Source organism: Pleurodeles waltl, chromosome 10 (genome assembly GCF_031143425.1).
Source record: "Pleurodeles waltl isolate 20211129_DDA chromosome 10, aPleWal1.hap1.20221129, whole genome shotgun sequence".
In the NCBI taxonomy this organism is placed as follows: Eukaryota; Metazoa; Chordata; class Amphibia; order Caudata; family Salamandridae; genus Pleurodeles; species Pleurodeles waltl.
This window is the reverse complement of record NC_090449.1, coordinates 334,086,728-334,104,324: the sequence shown is the minus strand read 5'-3', so window position 1 is coordinate 334,104,324 and position 17,597 is coordinate 334,086,728. Positions and strand designations below refer to the sequence as shown.

Sequence of the window (17,597 nt, the reverse complement as noted above, 5' to 3'; positions counted from 1 at the left end):
GTGTCATTTGCACAACATCATAAGAAAACACAATACACAGATATACTAAAAATAAAGGTACTTAATTTTTATGACAACATGCCAAAAGTGTCTAAGTGAGTACCCTCAGTATGAGGATGCCAAATATACACAAGATATATGACACAATACCAAAAATATGCAGTAATAGCAAAAGGAGGTAATGCAAGCAAAGTAAAGTTACAGTAGATTGAAATAGGAGCACATAGGTATAGGGGCAACACAAACCATATACTCTAAAAGTGGAATGCGAACCACGAATGGACCCCAAACCTATGTGAGCTTGTAGAGGGTCGCTGGGACTGTAAGAAAACAGTGAGGGTGAGAAAAATAGCCCACCCCAAGACCCTGAAAAGTAGGTGTAAAGTGCACCTATATTCCCCAGAGAGCACAGAAGTCGTGATAGGGGAATTATGCAAGGAAGACCAACACCAGCAAAGCAACCAAAGTGGATTTCCAGACGAGAGTACCTGTGGAACAAGGGGACCAAGTCCAAGAGTCGCGACAAAGTCGAGATTGGGCAGATGCCCAGGAAATACTAGCTGAGGGTGCAAAGAAGCTGCCACTGGATGGTAGAAGCTGTGGATTCTGCAAGAACGAAGAGGGCTAGAAACTTCCCCTTTGGAGGATGGATGTCCCACGTCGTGAAGAAGCTTGCAGAGGTGTTCCCACGCAGAAACACCGCAAACAAGCCTTGCTAGCTGCAAAGGTCGCGCTTAGGGTTTTTGGATGCTTCTGTGGCCCAGGAGGGACCAGGGTGTCGCCACTTGGGTGAGGAGACAGAGGGGGCGCCCAGCAGTCAGGGAGGCCTCACAGAAGCAGGCAGCACCCGCAGAAGTCCCGGAACAGGCACTTGGAAGAGGAGTGAACTGGAGCTCACCCGAAGACACAAAAGGGAGTCCCACGACACCGGAGGACAACTCAGGAGGTTGTGCACTGCAGGTTAGAGTGTTGAGGACCCAGGCTTGGCTGTGCACGAAGGAAATCCTGGAAGAGTGCACAGGAGCCGGAGCAGCTACAAATCACGCGGTACCCAGCAATGCAGTCTAGCGTAGGGAGGCAAGGACTTACCTCCACCAAACTTGGACTGAAGAGTCACTGGACTGTGGGAGTCACTTGGACAGAGTTGCTGAGTTCCGGGGACCACGCTCGTCGTGCTGAGAGGGGACCCAGAGGACCGGTGATGCAGTCTTTTGTTGCCTGCGGTTGCAGGGGGAAGATTCCGTCGTCCCACAGGAGATTTCTTCAGAGCTCCTGGTGCAAGAAGGAGGCAGGCTACCCCCAGAGCATGCACCACCAGGAAACAGGCGAGATAGCGGCAGGATCAGCGATACAAGGTTGCAGTAGTCGTCTTTGATACTTTGTTGCGGTTTTGCAGGCGTCCAGAGCAGTCAGCGGTCGATCCTTTGGCAGAAGGTGAAGAGAGAGATGCAGAGGAACTCGGATGAGCACTTGCATTCGTTATCTAAAGAATTCCCCAAAGCAGAGACCCTAAATAGCCAGAAAAGCCTACCTAGGAAGGAGGATAGGCTAGCAACACAGGTAAGAGCCTATCAGAAAGAGTCTCTGACATCACCTGCTGGCCCTGGCCACTCAGAGCAGTCCAGTGTGCCAGCAGCACCTCTGTTTCCAAGATGGCAGAGGTCTGGAGCACACTGGAGGAGCTCTGGGCATCTCCCCTCGGAAGTGCAGGTCAGGGGAGTGGTCACTCCTCTTTCCTTTGTCCAGTTTCGAGCCAGAGCAGGGCTGGGGGATCCCTGAACCGGTGTAGACTGGATTATGCAGAGATGGGCACCATCTGTGCCCATCAAAGCATTTCCAGAGGCTGGGGGAGGCTACTCCTCCCCAGCCCTGACACCTTTTTCCAAAGGGAGAGGGTGTAACACCCTCCCTCTGAGGAAGTCCTTTGTTCTGCCTTCCTGGGCCAAGCCTGGCTGGACCCCAGGAGGGCAGAAACCTGTCTGAGGGGTTGGCAGCAGCAGCAGCTGCAGTGAAACCCCGGGAAAGGTAGTTTGGCAGTACCCGGGTCTGTGCTAGAGACTCGGGGGATCATGGAATTGTCTCCCCAATGCCAGGATGGCATTGGGGAGACAATTCCATGATCTTAGACATGTTACATGGCCATGTTCGGAGTTACCATTGTGACGCTATACATAGGTAGGACCTATGAATAGTGCACGCATGAAATAGTGTCCCTGCACTCACAAAGTCCGGGGAATTTGCCCTGAACGATGTGGGGGCACCTTGGCTAGTGCCAGGGTGCCCACACACTAAGTAACTTAGCACCCAACCTTTACCAGGTAAAGGTTAGACATATAGGTGACTTATAAGTTACTTAAGTGCAGTGGTAAATGGCTGTGAAATAACGTGGACGTTATTTCACTCAGGCTGCAGTGGCTGGCCTGTGTAAGAATTGTCAGAGCTCCCTATGGGTGGCAAAAGAAATGCTGCAGCCCATAGGGATCTCCTGGAACCCCAATACCCTGGGTACCTCAGTACCATATACTAGGGAATTATAAGGGTGTTCCAGTATGCCAATGTGAATTGGTGAAATTGGTCACTAGCCTGTTAGTGACAATTTGTAAAAGAGAGAGCATAACCACTGAGGTTCTGGTTAGCAGAGCCTCAGTGAGACAGTTAGGCATCACACAGAGAACACATACATATAGGCCACAAACTTATGAGCACTGGGGTCCTGGCTAGCAGGATCCCAGTGAGACAGTGAAAACACCCTGACATATACTCACAAACAGGCCAAAAGTGGGGGTAACAAGGCTAGAAAGAGGCTACTTTCTCACAATGAACAATCAGAAGTTACGGTGGGACAACTGAGACAAATATTGTAAGAACAAAGGGAAGGAGACAAAGGAGCATGAAGAGGGGAAAGAAGCAACCAACCTATATTCCTGTGAGAATCAATGAAAAGAAACAGCAAAACAAAAAGAGTTTGCTACGAAAAGCACAAGTCCAACAGGGACACTGACACAGGAAAGACCCAGCACACCGAAATGTGTGTGTGGGGGGCGGGGGGATGGGAATAGAGAGGAAGCAGCAGTAGCCTAACTTAAAGACATAGAAGTTTCATATATTGGTATTATAAAACAGTTGGTAGTCAATCTGATTATGCCCATCAAAGAGGAAAATAGCATCAGGTGAATACGTGAAGACGTTTATATGATTACTCAGGGAGACTTGTTGCAAGAAATGTTCAAACAAAAGGAAAAGACTTAAAAAGAAGGCACAATGTAGCCACAAATATTAAAATTCAGATGTTACCATTTTCAGTCTATGCTAGTGTGTACTACAAGACGTTCCTGAGTAGGCAAGTCACTCTTCAAGTAGGCAGACATATTAGGGCCAAAGCAGGTTCCGTTTTAAGGGGTGGTATGGAAAAAGGTTTAGGTACAGAATGAATAAAGGTTTCACAGGGCTGTGATGGGGCGTGGGATTGTCGCTAAAATGCTTGGGGTCTTAACAGGATCTACTCTACATCAATGATTTCAGAGGGTGCACCATAGCAGAAATGTGATTGTAATAAGCATATTTCAAGACATATTGAAGTAGGAGGTGTTGATATGCGTAGCTGTTTTGGCTGTGAGGCTCTTCAGATTAGTTTGTAGACATAGATAGGGGAATCCACCGACAAAATTGATCACTTCATTTTCTTTATGTCAGTTCATCCAGATATGATTTTTACTATTGATAGTTTCCTGAAGTCTTTCAATCTGATAATTTCCACAAATATACATGTAAGGATGGCAGCCGACACGAACATTCATGCTGATACATGTATGATATATAATGTCAAATATACTTTGAATATTATTGTAAACATAATCAAAGGCAGGTTCATTTACAGTACATCTTGTCACAGGATAAATCCCTGGGTAGTGAGTGAGCCGGAGATGGACCTGCCTTTGATCATGTTTACAACAAAATTTAAAGTACATTTGACTCTACAGATAATATATGGAGTAGCATGAATTTACCTCCAGTTCTGATTGAGCGCCTTGAGAAAGCCCCAGGCGATCAAGCCGCCTAGGGGGTGAAACACTTGCTGGCTGCCATCTTTTTGTTCTACATTTGTGAACATTATCAGATTGAATGACTTCAGGAAGCTATTGATAGTAAAAATCATATCTGGGTGAACCAACATAAAGTAAATGAACTGACCAGTTCTGCGGGTGAATTCACTTATCTCTGTCTACAAACTACTAAAATTGAGGCCAAGTAGGTCCAAACCTCTACAGCAGATCTACATAAAGGGTATTATTCATTAAGCAGGGAGCGCTAGAACTTGGATGCTTCTTCAGATTAGTGTTCACATGTTCTTCTGAGCACTCAGGATATTAGTGCACACAGGACAAAAGGGCCTTTGCAGAAAGAAAGTCAGATCAAAAGACTGTGAAGTTCGGCAAGTAGCAAGACATTGAGGTGTGGACTGTAACAGCAATAGCTAGGTACTTAGTTTTAGGTGGTGAAGGGGAAGGAAAGCTTTAGTGACATATAGATGCGAAACCATTTTCAGGAGGACCTTGACAGGAGGCCAGGTCTTAGGCATGCTCATAAGAAAGCTTAAAAATCGGCAGCAAAAATCTAAAAGAGTATGCTACTCATCCATTTAGGTTCAGTCTATGATGAAGGTTTTTAATCTGTACAATAGGGAGAGGAAATAGGTTGCCAGAGGTCAGCAGGAACAGGTATGTGAAATTAATTGTATCTCATTTATAGCTTCTGTATCTGTAACTGTTTTATAGTGGCTTGTGTGCATTATGATGTACTTATTTATGAAGAATTGTTTTTTCATGTTCACCTTGAAGCTCTAAATGCCGGGGACCATGTTGCACGTTATAAATATTTTTGAGGTCCCTAAGTTCCTTTACAAAAATGGGAGCAACCATATTGCCAATATATCTGCAATATGGCCTGGATGAGCGACCAGGGTGACACCCTCCTGATCTTTAAATGCTTTTCAGTGCCTGCCAGGGTGTCAGACAGCAAAGAATTTGTGCATCAATCATCAGTCAACAGCTCGGAAATCATTGAGGATATTAAGGGTCCCATAAGAGACGACTGGCTCCCAGTGATATTGACCACTTCCTATAGAGTTACAATGACCTATATGCATTAATAGTAACTTATTAGTTACTCATCCCCTGGCTCAAAAACGCTTTTAGGGTCATGTCTCCACTCTTCAAAGTCCGAGGATCAGAGTTTCATAACCATATAAAGGACCTCGGCCTTCTGTTTCGTTCCTCTTTACGATTATGGAACTCGTTCGGTGGCTTGCAATATACTTATAATGTACAGAAGGGGTTACTTTATCCCATATATATGGTCTAGCAACTATCACTCAGTGGTATGGTCTCTACCTATCACACATCACCTGGAACGAAACTCATAAGTATGTGTAGCAGTTCTAATCAAGAACCTTACGACAAATATTAATAATTACCGCCTCAGACTATCCTCCTTCCAGCCCTTACAAAACGAGGCTTAACTGCTCCCCATGCAATAGGCGACCTTTATAAAACGAAAAGACCACCAAACCCCAGCCGCTAGGGCCAACACGCAGCTCCTACCTCTCTCCCACTCACAACGGGCACTTAAGCACTATGGAACGCGGCAGCAAAACCAGGAAGGCAGGGCGTGTCTGCGAGGAAAACAGATCATTTAATCATTACTGGGACGAGGAAAGAACGAAGATTACTGGAACATAAATAATACATTAAAATACATATGCCTTGCAGATAGATGGCAATTTAAAGGCAAATTCATGAAAACGTATCCTTTCAATATCTTACATTTTTCAAGGACAAAGTTGTCCATTTGTTATCTGTTCATTCATAACAAATCATTTTCAGAGAAATACGACGCCACGCTTATTCGAAATGGACGTTTTGCTACGCAGGCACACCAACGAAGAAGTGCTTTGGAAAAGGCCCAATTATTCTCTGCTCTACGTCCCATTTCTTTTTATATCACTGCAATAGTTTTCCCTTCAAGGTACTAAGCAAACCGAGCAGGACGGCAAACAACAGGTGGTCTGTACTACTGATCACCAGCAAAGGGGAGGTGAGGGTATGGCTAACATTGTTTCTGTTGTTCAGACTGTTCTATTGCGACCCCCGCACACTCCCTGCCCTTAAGCAAAGCAGGCGATAACAAAACAGGTGTGCTACCGCGCCATCCAGAGTAAAGTGAGTTATTATAAACATAGCAGTCTCTGTCTGGATTCATTCACATTACATGACATGCTCAGCAATTCAACCCGGGCAGGGCTCAAGCAGCTTCATTTAGAGAGAGTTGCCCTAACTCCACCGCGGATGTAACAGGTGCAGTTATTTTGAACTCCGCAGATTTCCTTTCTCCTTCTATTTCCGTTTCTTAGTCTGGGGCGGACCAGTATTTATTTTCAAATCAATTGACCACAGTTGAGAAAATGTCCGTTTCCAAAGGGTACTTACTACAAATACACTGTGACGAAGAAAGTCAAAACGTTTACTCAGCGCCCAAAACCTCAAACGGCGCCTTCCTTTCTCAGACCCCTGTTAAAAGTGTTAAACGACCTGTCCGTATAAAAGCTGCTACGTCGTCTGAATTGAAATTGTCGAATTTACTTACCAGAGCTGCTGTGGCAGATTTCCGTCGAGGCGGTCTGTTCTCAGGCTCTCCCAGCTTCAGAACGCACAGCCGCTCCTCCACTCTCCTTTTTTTCAGTCTGATAAACTGTTGCTACGAGAGGGTGAGCGCTGGGAGGGGCAGCTATTACAGGGAGTTGCTGATTTCAACACAACCAAGCCTGTAATAAAACTTCGTACTTTTATATCGCACTACTCACCATTTACTACGCATACCGTGTGGAACCCCTCCGGGCTTTTCCCTGTGAGGTGCCCACTCCTGGGCAACCTCAGGCATCCCAGCGTTGTGGGGGCCCTTGTGGAGATTAAGCAAGCTATTGCCCTGAGTTAGAGTGGGACCCATGAATTAGATTAGACACAGATGCCAGAATTATCAGGTCTGAGGAAATTGAGCTCAAGACATGCAAGGCGGGAATTGAACTCTGGTCCCAGCCAGATTTCTGTATTAGGGTCTGCCACTCTAACCATTGAGCCACACTTCTCCACATGTGTGCTTATCTTTTCTATATATGCAATTTGTATATATGTTTTTCTTTGTGTATTAATAATCTAGTTTATTGACTAGCAATTGTTCTTTTAAGTGTTTTCTATATTGTAACTCCAATCACATTGAATGCTCTTTGCGGAAAATGAGAACATAACCAAGACTGACACTGTGCTGTGTGGAAAAGGTCGCTTTATGGAAGACAGGTGCTCCTAACAATAACAAGAACCCTGCCCTTTGCCTCACAAACTAACCACCTTCCTAGACATATGATTTAACTACACCACCTCCCCAAGCCTTAGCCTCAGGGCTGGCTTGAGGACTGATGGCACCCTGTACGACAATTTACTGTGGCACCCCCCCACCCCATGACCTCCTCCTCGGTTTCACTCACTACCATCCTGCAAATGTTCCCCTCATCTCTCCATCGCTCCCCTCTCACATATATTCATAAGTTTTAAAGCACTTGTAAAAGCTGGCTTTACTAATCCACTCAGCTAGGCACTTAAAATATAGGGGCATATTTAAGAGCCCCTAGCGCCATTGTAACACCACATTAGCGTCGTTTGTTTTTACACTAATGTGGCATTATAAAGCCAAAAACACCGTGCCATATTTACAAAGTGTCTCAATGCATGTATTGCACCACTTTGTATCCCTTTGCGCTACATTATGCCCGAGCCAGGCATAATGTATGCAAAGGTAGCATTCCCCCATTAGGTGGGGCCGAAAAAATGGCGCAAAGATTTATTTGCGTCATTTATTTCCGGCACTTTTAATGCCTGCTCAGAGCAGGCGTTAAAAGGAGACTTCTGTTGGTTACAATGGGCCTCTGGGTGCTTTGCAGAATTAGCATCAACATTTTTTATGCTAATCCTGCGAAGCGCCGGGCTTGCGTCAAAAATTCTGACACCAGTCCCCTGTATGTCGTCATGTTGTGCCGTATTTTAAATACAGCGCACACACGGTGGTGCTAGGGGAGTGCTAAGGGGCGCAAGAAAAGTGGTGCAGCACATATTTAAGAGCCCCTAGTGCCATTCTAATGCCACATTAGTGTAATTTTTTGTAAGCTAATGTGGCGTTAGAAGGACAAAAACGCTGCACCATATTTACAAAGTGGCGTAATGCATGCATTGCGCCACTTTGTAACCCTTTGTGCTACATTATGCCTGCAGCAGGCATAATGCATGGAAAGCGACATCCCCCCGTTAGGGGGGCCCAAAAACATGACACAAAGAATTCTGACAGATTTTTTTGCATAATTTTTTTCCTGCACTTTTAACGCATGCTCAGAGCAGGCATTAAAAGGAGGCTTCCATTGGTTACAATGGGTGTTGCAGGATTAGTGTCAACATTTTTGATGCTAATCCTGCAAAGCGCCTGACTAGCATAAACAAATTCTGATGCTAGTCTCCTAACTACCGCCATGGTGCGCCATATTTTAAATATGATGCACACATGGTGGCATTAGGGGGGCTGCTAAGGGGCACAAGAAAAGTGGCACAGCACTGTGTGCAACGCCACTTTTTTCAAATATGCCCTATAGGGCAGTGCTTAATTTGTAAATAAAAAGGTGCCGGTGCCCAAAGCCCTTCACTTAAACATGCGGCTGCTGCAATTAAATGTGTGAACACGAAATACAGAGGCAGCGTAATCCTGAAGCCATCTCGGGCCTCTCCAGTCCATTTACAGGCGCTCCCTGCCCCTTCAGCTCAGTCTTGCAGATTTCTGCTTTTTCCCATTGTGACGCTTTTTCGTTTTTCTCTTCCTCCGTCTTTCCCATATGTGTCTTTTTCGTGCTGTAACTGCTCGAGGCAGAAAAATAAGCGCCAGCCCTCAAAAACTAAGCGCCGGTGCTCTGCACCAGAAGCAACAATCACAAATTAAGCACTGCCATAGGGGCATATTTAAGAGCCCCTAGTGCCATTCCAGAGCCACATTAGTGTCATTTTTTTTACACTAATGTGGCGTTAGAAGGCCAAAAATGCTGCACCATATTTGCAAAGAGGCACAATGCATGCATTGCACCACTTTGTAACCCTTTGCGCTACATTAGGCCTGTGCCAGGCCTAATGTATGCAAAGGTGGCATCCCCCCATTAGGGGGGCCCAAAAAATTGTGCAAAGAAATCTGACAGATTTCTTTGCGTCATCTTTTTCCGGCACTTTTAACGCCTGCTTAGAGCAGGCTTTAAAAGGAGGCTTCATTGGTTACAAAAGGCCTCTGGGTGCTTTGCAGGATTAGTGTCAACATTTTTTATGCTAATCCTGAAAAGCGCCAGGCTTGCATCAAAAATTCTGACAGTAGTCCCCTAACTACCGCCATGGTGCGCCATATTTTAAATATGATGCACAAATGGTGGAGCTGGGGGGGTGCTAAGGGGCGTAAGAAAAGTGGCACAGCACAGTGTGCAGCGCCACGTTTTTCAAATATGCCCCATAGGGCAGTGCTTAATTTGTAAATAAAAAGGTGCCAGTGCCCAAAGCCCTCCTCCTAAATATGCTGTTGCTTCAACTAAATGTGTGAACACAGAATAGAGAGGCAGGGTAATCCTGAAGCCAGACATAATGTATGCAAAGGGGGCATCCCCCAGTTAGGTGGGCCAAAAAACATGACGCAATGAAATCTTTCAGACTTCTTTGCATCATTTTTTCTGGCACTTTTAACACCTGTGCAGAGCAGGCATTAAAAGGAGGCTTCCATTGGTTACAGTGGGCCTCTGGGTGCTTTGCAAGATTAGCATCAAACGTTTTGCCGCTAATCCTGCAAAGCACTGGACTAGCGTAAAAAATTCTGACACTAGTCCCCTAACTACCGCCATGGTGCACCATATTTTAAATATGATGCACGCATGGTGGCATTAGGGAGGGCGCTAAGGGGTGCAAGAAAAGTGGTGCTGCACTAGGTGCAGCACCACTTTTCTTAAATATGCCTCATAGTTGTGTTTTTTGCAGCAGGCATATTAACCCTCTATGCTACTTTATGTTGAGTCAAAGCTACCACTAGGAAAAACTCCCATCACTCTCTTTCTAGCAGGAACATTAATCACAAGCGGTATTTTGACATTTTAATTGTTTCTTGAAGGCTAAACGCACAAGGAACTTTTCAGCAGGTGCTTTTAAATCACAAGTTTCTGAAGTTATTGCTAAACACAGCGCCCCCATGAGGTCAGCGCCCAGTGCGGTCGCACCGCTCGCACCACCCAAAAGCCAGCCCTGAGTAGCCTACCCTCCCCACATACAGTATTGCAATCCTGTCCTCTTCCTTTTATCTTTGCAACTGCTACTTTTAAAAATCCTTTCAAGATGCTATTACTCTGCAACTAGAACTTCCTGCCGAACATTTTAATAATGTGGTTCGTTTAGTGTCCCCTCTCCTTTCCCACCTGGGCTGCCGCTTTCAAGCCTAAAACTGTGCAAACCGTGCCAACTGGCCCTGATCCCGCTAATGCACCTGCTGCCAAGCGACAACAAAAGCAAACATACCAAACATCAACCCTGGAGCACCTGACTCCAAGGAGTTGTGGAGTCAGGCGATGAAAAAACGGCACAACACTGTTTGGCAAAATAATATGGGCTTTTATGAATTATGGCTGGGAGGGGAGCTCAGCTAAGCGACTGATACCGCACTCAACTTCATCATCACGAACAACATCTTTTATAGTCTCAAAACACCTTGAATGCGTCTTATCACTTGTCATGCATATTAATTTAAGCACTTACTTTGTACATTGTTATCTCTACTTATTTTAACACAAAGCAATATTTCTCCTTGGGAAAGCATCTAATTATGCATTTACAGGAGAGCGAAGGTTACACATCTGTCATGGATACATTTGCTAATAATCACTGTACTTTTGATCTCACGTTCTGAAGCCTAACAGCATGTCCTTCCTCAGGTACCTCCACGCCTGCAAACATTTCTGTCTGTCCGCCCTTGCACAACTGCTAGCCTTCAAGCATTGAAGCTCATCGTGTTCCCTTTCCAAAAACACAATGATGTACACTTTCACTTGTGAATGTGGATCAGAATGTACGCCCTCCCTGTGAGTGTGTTATCAGATTATCGCTAAAGCTTTTGTATTGCGGCCTTCTACTTCCAGCTGCATTATGAATAAATGGTTCTGCTCCCCCTGTCCTTGCACCCTGTAGGAGGCTGGCCTGGTTTGTAGTGGTACCTTGGGTACTTACACCTTATACCAGGTCCAGTTATCCCTTATTAGTGAGGTAGTAGTGCGCTAGCAGCTGAGGCTGATAGAGGTAGCTATAGGAGAGCAGCTTAGGCTGAACTAGGAGACATGCAAAGCTCATGCAATACCATTTATTGTTACACTGTACTTATACACAACTAAAGACAATACTCAGTGTTATAAAAAATAAAGGTAGTTTATTTGGGTGACACAGTGCCAAAAATATCTTAGAGGCAATACTCCTTCTGGAGGTAAGTATTACACACAATATATACACAAGCCACAAAAATAAGGTAAGTAATTAGACATAGGATAGTGCAAACAATAGGAAATGCTATAGAATGCAATGGGAGAAAATAGGTCTACGGGTAACACAAACCATATACCAAGAAAGTGGAATGCAAATCACAAATTCCCCCGTAGACAAGTGTTGTGTGTGCAGAATCGCTAGGAGAGTAAGAATACAGTAAAGGTAAGTAAATTACCCCACCCCAAGGCCCAGAAAAGCAGGAGTAAAGTACTGCAAGTTTCCTTAGGACACACTACAACTCGTGATTTGGATTTTGCAGTAACCAACCAAGTCTGCAAACAACAACTGCTGGATTCCTGGACCTGAAGAACTGCAAAAGAAGGGGACCAAGTCCAGAAGTCAAAGGAAGTGCCAGGAAGGGCAGGAGCCCCTGGCAACCCAGAAGAGAGTCCAAAAGAAGAGTCCCCGGTTGGACGAAGTCTGCAGGAATGCACCCTAGGAAGATGCCAGCGGGTTCCTGCATGATGCAAAGGATGTCCCACGGCGTGAATATGGATGCAGAAGTGATTTCATGTTGGAAGTCGCCAACAAGCCTTGGTTACTACAAATATGCGTTTTGCCTCAAAATGGCACTGGCTGGACGCAGAAGGGACCTGGGGGCCTCAACTCTGTGTGAGGGGGAAGAGGGGGCTCTCAGCACTTTAGAGAGCCCTACAGATGCCAGACAGCACCCACAGGAGTCCTGGGACATGGGGACAAAGGAGGTGCAAAACATGGTTGGTGCAGCACAACAAAGAAAGGTCCCACGCCGCTGGAGTACAACTCAGCGAGTTGGGAGTCACAGGATGGAGTGTTGGGGACCTGGGTCAGGCTGGGCACAAAGGAATATTGCAAATAGTGCACAAAGGCCTCAGGAGGTGAAGAAGACGCAGTACACAGGGGCACCATCGTTCTCAGGGAAGGCAAGGTCTTTCCTCCTCCAAATTGCGTCAGCAGGACTTCAGGACAGTCTATGTTGATGGGGTCCACCCTCTGTGTCCTTAGGAGCATGCTCGTTGCTGTGAGAGGAGTCCAAGGGTACCAGTCGTCGTCTTGGAAGGTGTCTGCGTGAGCCCACGGAAGATTTCTTCCGTCCTTCTGGTGCAGCATGCACACAGTGGAAACTGTTGCAGTTGCTGGCTGGAGCTGAAGTTGCAGAAGAAAAGTATCTCTTGTGGATACTTTGTTGCTTTTACAGTGGTTCCTGGAGAAGGCTGCGGTTGATCCGAGGTCAGAGGATGAACTAGTAGTTGAAGAGGATTCCTGAAGGAAACTTGCAAGCAGAATCTGAAGAGAACCCACAGGAGAGACCCGAAATAGCTCTGAGAGGGGGATTGGCTACCTTATCAGGTAAGGACCTATCAGGCGGGGTCTCTGACGTCATCTGCTGGCACTGGCCACTCAGAGCCCTCCAAAATGCCCCCACACCTTGCAAAGCAAGATGGCTGAAAGTCTGGGGCACACTGGAGGACCTCTGGGCACCACCCCTAGGGTGGTGATGGACAGGGGAGTGGTCACTCCCCTTTCCTTTGTCAAGTTTCATGCTAGAGCAGGGGACAAGGGGTCCCTGAACAGGTGAAGACTGGCTAATGCAAGGAGGGCACCATCTGTGCCCTTCAAAGCATTTCCAGATGCTTTAGGAGCCTACCCCTCCCCAGCCTGTGATACCTATTTCCAAAGGGCGAGAGTGTAACACCCTGCTGTCAGAGGAAATGCTTTGTTCTGCCTTCCTGGGACTGAGGTGCTCAGCCCCAGGAGGGCAGAATCCTGTCTGTGAGGTGGCAGCAGCTGTAGCTGCAGTGCAAGCCTCAGAGAGCTGGTTTGGCAGTACTAGTGATCCATGGTGGAGCCCCCAGGATGCATGGAATTGGCTCCCCAGTACCAAATTTGGAATTGGGGGACAATTCTATGATCTTAGACATGTTACATGGCCATATTCGGAGTTATCATTGTGAAACTACATATGGGTATTGACCTATATGTAGTGCACGCATGTAATGGCGTCCCCGCACTCACATAGTCCTGGGAAATTACCCTGAACTATGTGGGGCACCTTTGCTTGTGCAAGGGTGCCCTCAAACTTAGTAACTTTGCACCTAACCTTCAGCAAGTGAATAATAGACAGATAGGTGACCTATAAGTTACTTAAGTTAGTTACGTGTGTGTTATTTCACGCAGGCTGCAATGGCAGGCCTGTGGAAGGGTTTGTCTGAGTTCCCTATGGGTGGCAAAGGAAATGCTGCAGCCCATGTGGATCTCCTGGAACCCCAATGCCCTAGGTACCTAGGTACCATATACTAGGGACTTATGAGGGGGTCCAGTGTGCCAACTGAAATTGGTAAATTAAGTCACTAGCCTACAGTGACAAATTTAAAAGCAGAGAGAGCATAAGCACTGAGGTTCTGATTAGCAGAGCCTCAGTGACACAGTTAAGCACTATACAGACGCACACATTAGGCCATAAACTATGAGCACTGGGGTCCTGACCAGCAGGATCCCAGTGAGACAGGCAAAAATATACTGACATACCGGTAAAAATGGGGGTAACATGCCAAGGAAGATGGTACTTTCCTACACCCCCCCTGTAGGAGGCTGGACTGGCTTGTAGTGAGTACCAAGGGGTACTTGCACCTTGCACCAGGCCCAGTTATCCCTTATTAGTGAATAGGGTGTCTAGCAGCTTAGGCTGATAGATAATGGTAGCTTAGCAGAGCAGCTTAGGCTGAACTAGGAGACGTGTGAAGCTACTACAGTACCACTTAGTGTCATATGCACAATATCATAAGAAAACACAATACACAGTTATACTAAAAATAAAGGTACTTTATTTTTATGACAATATGCCAAAGTATCTTAGAGTGTACCCTCAGTGAGAGGATAGGAAATATACACAAGATATATATACACAATAGCAAAAATATGCAGTATAGTCTTAGAAAACAGTGCAAACAATGTATAGTTACAATAGGATGCAATGGGGAAACATAGGGATAGGGGCAACACAAACCATATACTCCAAAAGTGGAATGCGAACCACGAATGGACCCCAAACCTATGTGACCTTGTAGAGGGTCGCTGGGACTATTAGAAAATAGTGAGAGTTAGAAAAATAACCCTCCCCAAGACCCTGAAAAGTGAGTGCAAAGTGCACTAAAGTTCCCCTAAGGACAAAGAAGTCGTGTTAGAGGAATAATGCAGGAAGGACACAAACCAACAATGCAACAACTGTGGATTTTCAATCTAGGGTACCTGTGGAACAAGGGGACCAAGTCCAAAAGTCACAAGCAAGTCGGAGATGGGCAGATGCCCAGGAAATGCCAGCTGTGGGTGCAAAGAAGCTTCTACTGGACAGAAGAAGCTGAGGTTTCTGCAGGAACAAAAAGGGCTAGAGACTTCCCCTTTGGTGGACGGATCCGTCTCGCCGTGGAGAGTTGTGCAGAAGTGTTTTCCCGCCGAAAAAACGCCAACAAGCCTTGCTAGCTGCAAATCGTGCGGTTAGCGTTTTTGGACGCTGCTGAGGCCCAGGAGGGACCAGGAGGTCGCAAATTGGACCAGCAGAGAGAGGGGCCGTCGAGCAAGACAAAGAGCCCTCTCTGAAGCAGGTAGCACCCAGAGAAGTGCCAGAAACAGGCACTACGAGGATGCGTGAAACGGTGCTCACCCGAAGTCGCACAAAGGAGTCCCACGTCGCCGGAGACCAACTTAGAAAGTCGTGCAATGCAGGTTAGAGTGCCGTGGACCCAGGCTTGGCTGTGCACAAAGGATTTCCTCCGGAAGTGCACAGGGGCCGGAGTAGCTGCAAAAGTCGCGGTTCCCAGCAATGCAGCCCAGCGAGGTGAGGCAAGGACTTACCTCCACCAAACTTGGACTGAAGAGTCACTGGACTGTGGGGGTCACTTGGACAGAGTTGCTGGATTCGAGGGACCTCGCTCGTCGTGCTGAGAGGAGACCCAAGGGACCGGTAATGCAGCTTTTTGGTGCCTGCGGTTGCAGGGGGAAGATTCCGTCGACCCACGGGAGATTTCTTCGGAGCTTCTGGTGCAGAGAGGAGGCAGACTACCCCCACAGCATGCACAAGCAGGAAAACAGTCGAGAAGGCGGCAGGATCAGCGTTACAGAGTTGCAGTAGTCGTCTTTGCTACTATGTTGCAGGTTTGCAGGCTTCCAGCGCGGTCAGCAGTCGATTCCTTGGCAGAAGGTGAAGAGAGAGATGCAGAGGAACTCGGATGAGCTCTTGCATTCGTTATCTAAAGTTTCCCCAGAGACAGAGACCCTAAATAGCCAGAAAAGAGGGTTTGGCTTCCTAGGAGAGAGGATAGGCTAGCAACACCTGAAGGAGCCTATCACAAGGAGTCTCTGACGTCACCTGGTGGCACTGGCCACTCAGAGCAGTCCAGTGTGCCAGCAGCACCTCTGTTTCCAAGATGGCAGAGGTCTGGAGCACACTGGAGGAGCTCTGGACACCTCCCAGGGGAGGTGCAGGTCAGGGGAGTGGTCACTCCCCTTTCCTTTGTCCAGTTTCGCGCCAGAGCAGGGCTAAGGGGTCCCCTGAACCGGTGTAGACTGGCTTATGCAGAATTGGGCACCTCTGTGCCCAACAAAGCATTTCCAGAGGCTGGGGGAGGCTACTCCTCCCCTGCCTTCACACCATTTTCCAAAGGGAGAGGGTGTCACACCCTCTCTCAGAGGAAGTTCTTTGTTCTGCCATCCTGGGCCAGGCCTGGCTGGACCCCAGGAGGGCAGATGCCTGTCTGAGGGGTTGGCAGCAGCAGCAGCTGCAGTGAAACCCCAGGAAGGGCAGTTTGGCAGTACCAGGGTCTGTGCTACAGACCACTGGGATCATGGGATTGTGCCAACTATGCCAGGATGGCATAGAGGGGGCAATTCCATGATCATAGACATGTTACATGGCCATATTCGGAGTTACCATTGTGAAGCTACATATAGGTAGTGACCTATATGTAGTTGCACGCGTGTAATGGTGTCCCCGCACTCACAAAGTTCAGGGAATTGGCTCTGAACAATGTGGGGGCACCTTGGCTAGTGCCAGGGTGTCCTCACACTAAGTAACTTTGCACCTAACCTTTACCAGGTAAAGGTTAGACATATAGGTGACTTATAAGTTACTTAAGTGCAGTGTAAAATGGCTGTGAAATAACGTGGACGTTATTTCACTCAGGCTGCAGTGGCAGGCCTGTGTAAGAATTGTCAGAGCTCCCTATGGGTGGCAAAAGAAATGCTGCAGCCCATAGGGATCTCCTGGAACCCCAATACCCTGGGTACCTCAGTACCATATACTAGGGAATTATAAGGGTGTTCCAGTAAGCCAATGTAAATTGGTAAAATTGGTCACTAGCCTGTCAGTGACAATTTGAAATAAATGAGAGAGCATAACCACTGAGGTTCTGGTTAGCAGAGCCTCAGTGAGACAGTTAGGCACCACACAGGGAACACATACATATAGGCCACAAACTTATGAGCACTGGGGTCCTGACTAGCAGGGTCCCAGTGACACATAACAAACATACTGAAAACATAGGGTTTTCACTATGAGCACTGGGCCCTGGCTAGCAGGATCCTAGTGAGACAGTGAAAACACCCTGACATACACTCACAAACAGGCCAAAAGTGGGGGTAACAAGGCTAGAAAGAGACTACTTTCTCACACAACCCCCCCCCCAAACGAAGGACAATAAGGCTAACCTTGGCCAGTTGAGACTTTATTGTCTAAGTGGTGATAAGTAGAGAGTAGCTCTGCAATATACTGGTTACTCCCTTTATCATCCACTCTATGGTTACTTCCCTGTGGGGATGTAAACCACCCTGTTTGAAGTGTTTTAGCTAAGCAACAATGTGAAGATGTATTTTCAGAGTTTCTATCAGTAAGTTTTAGTTTAGAGCAGTGGGAATTGTCCACTGAACCTATTTGTAGTGATGGAAATGCCAGACAGGGATGCTGTCTCAGAAAAGCCATAG

The 17,597-nt window shown here is 46.8% G+C and overlaps 1 protein-coding gene across 4 annotated transcripts in view; it reads right to left on the bottom strand.

Moving 5' to 3' along the window:
* The window catches only part of LOC138261518 (LITAF domain-containing protein-like), a 430,146-nt gene extending 423,356 nt beyond the window's left edge, over window positions 1-6,790 (bottom strand). For 2 of the 4 annotated variants that reach the window (XM_069210525.1, XM_069210528.1), the window contains exons 1-2: window positions 6,643-6,790; window positions 5,601-5,671 (exon numbers count right to left, since the gene is read on the bottom strand). The gene's annotated coding sequence lies outside the window, so the exon portion shown is untranslated. Of the gene's footprint in view, window positions 1-5,600; window positions 5,672-6,485; window positions 6,549-6,642 lie in introns of those variants that run through there. The other 2 variants (XM_069210526.1, XM_069210527.1) reach the window with 2 other exon arrangements.
* Between the last annotated feature and the right edge of the window lie 10,807 nt (window positions 6,791-17,597).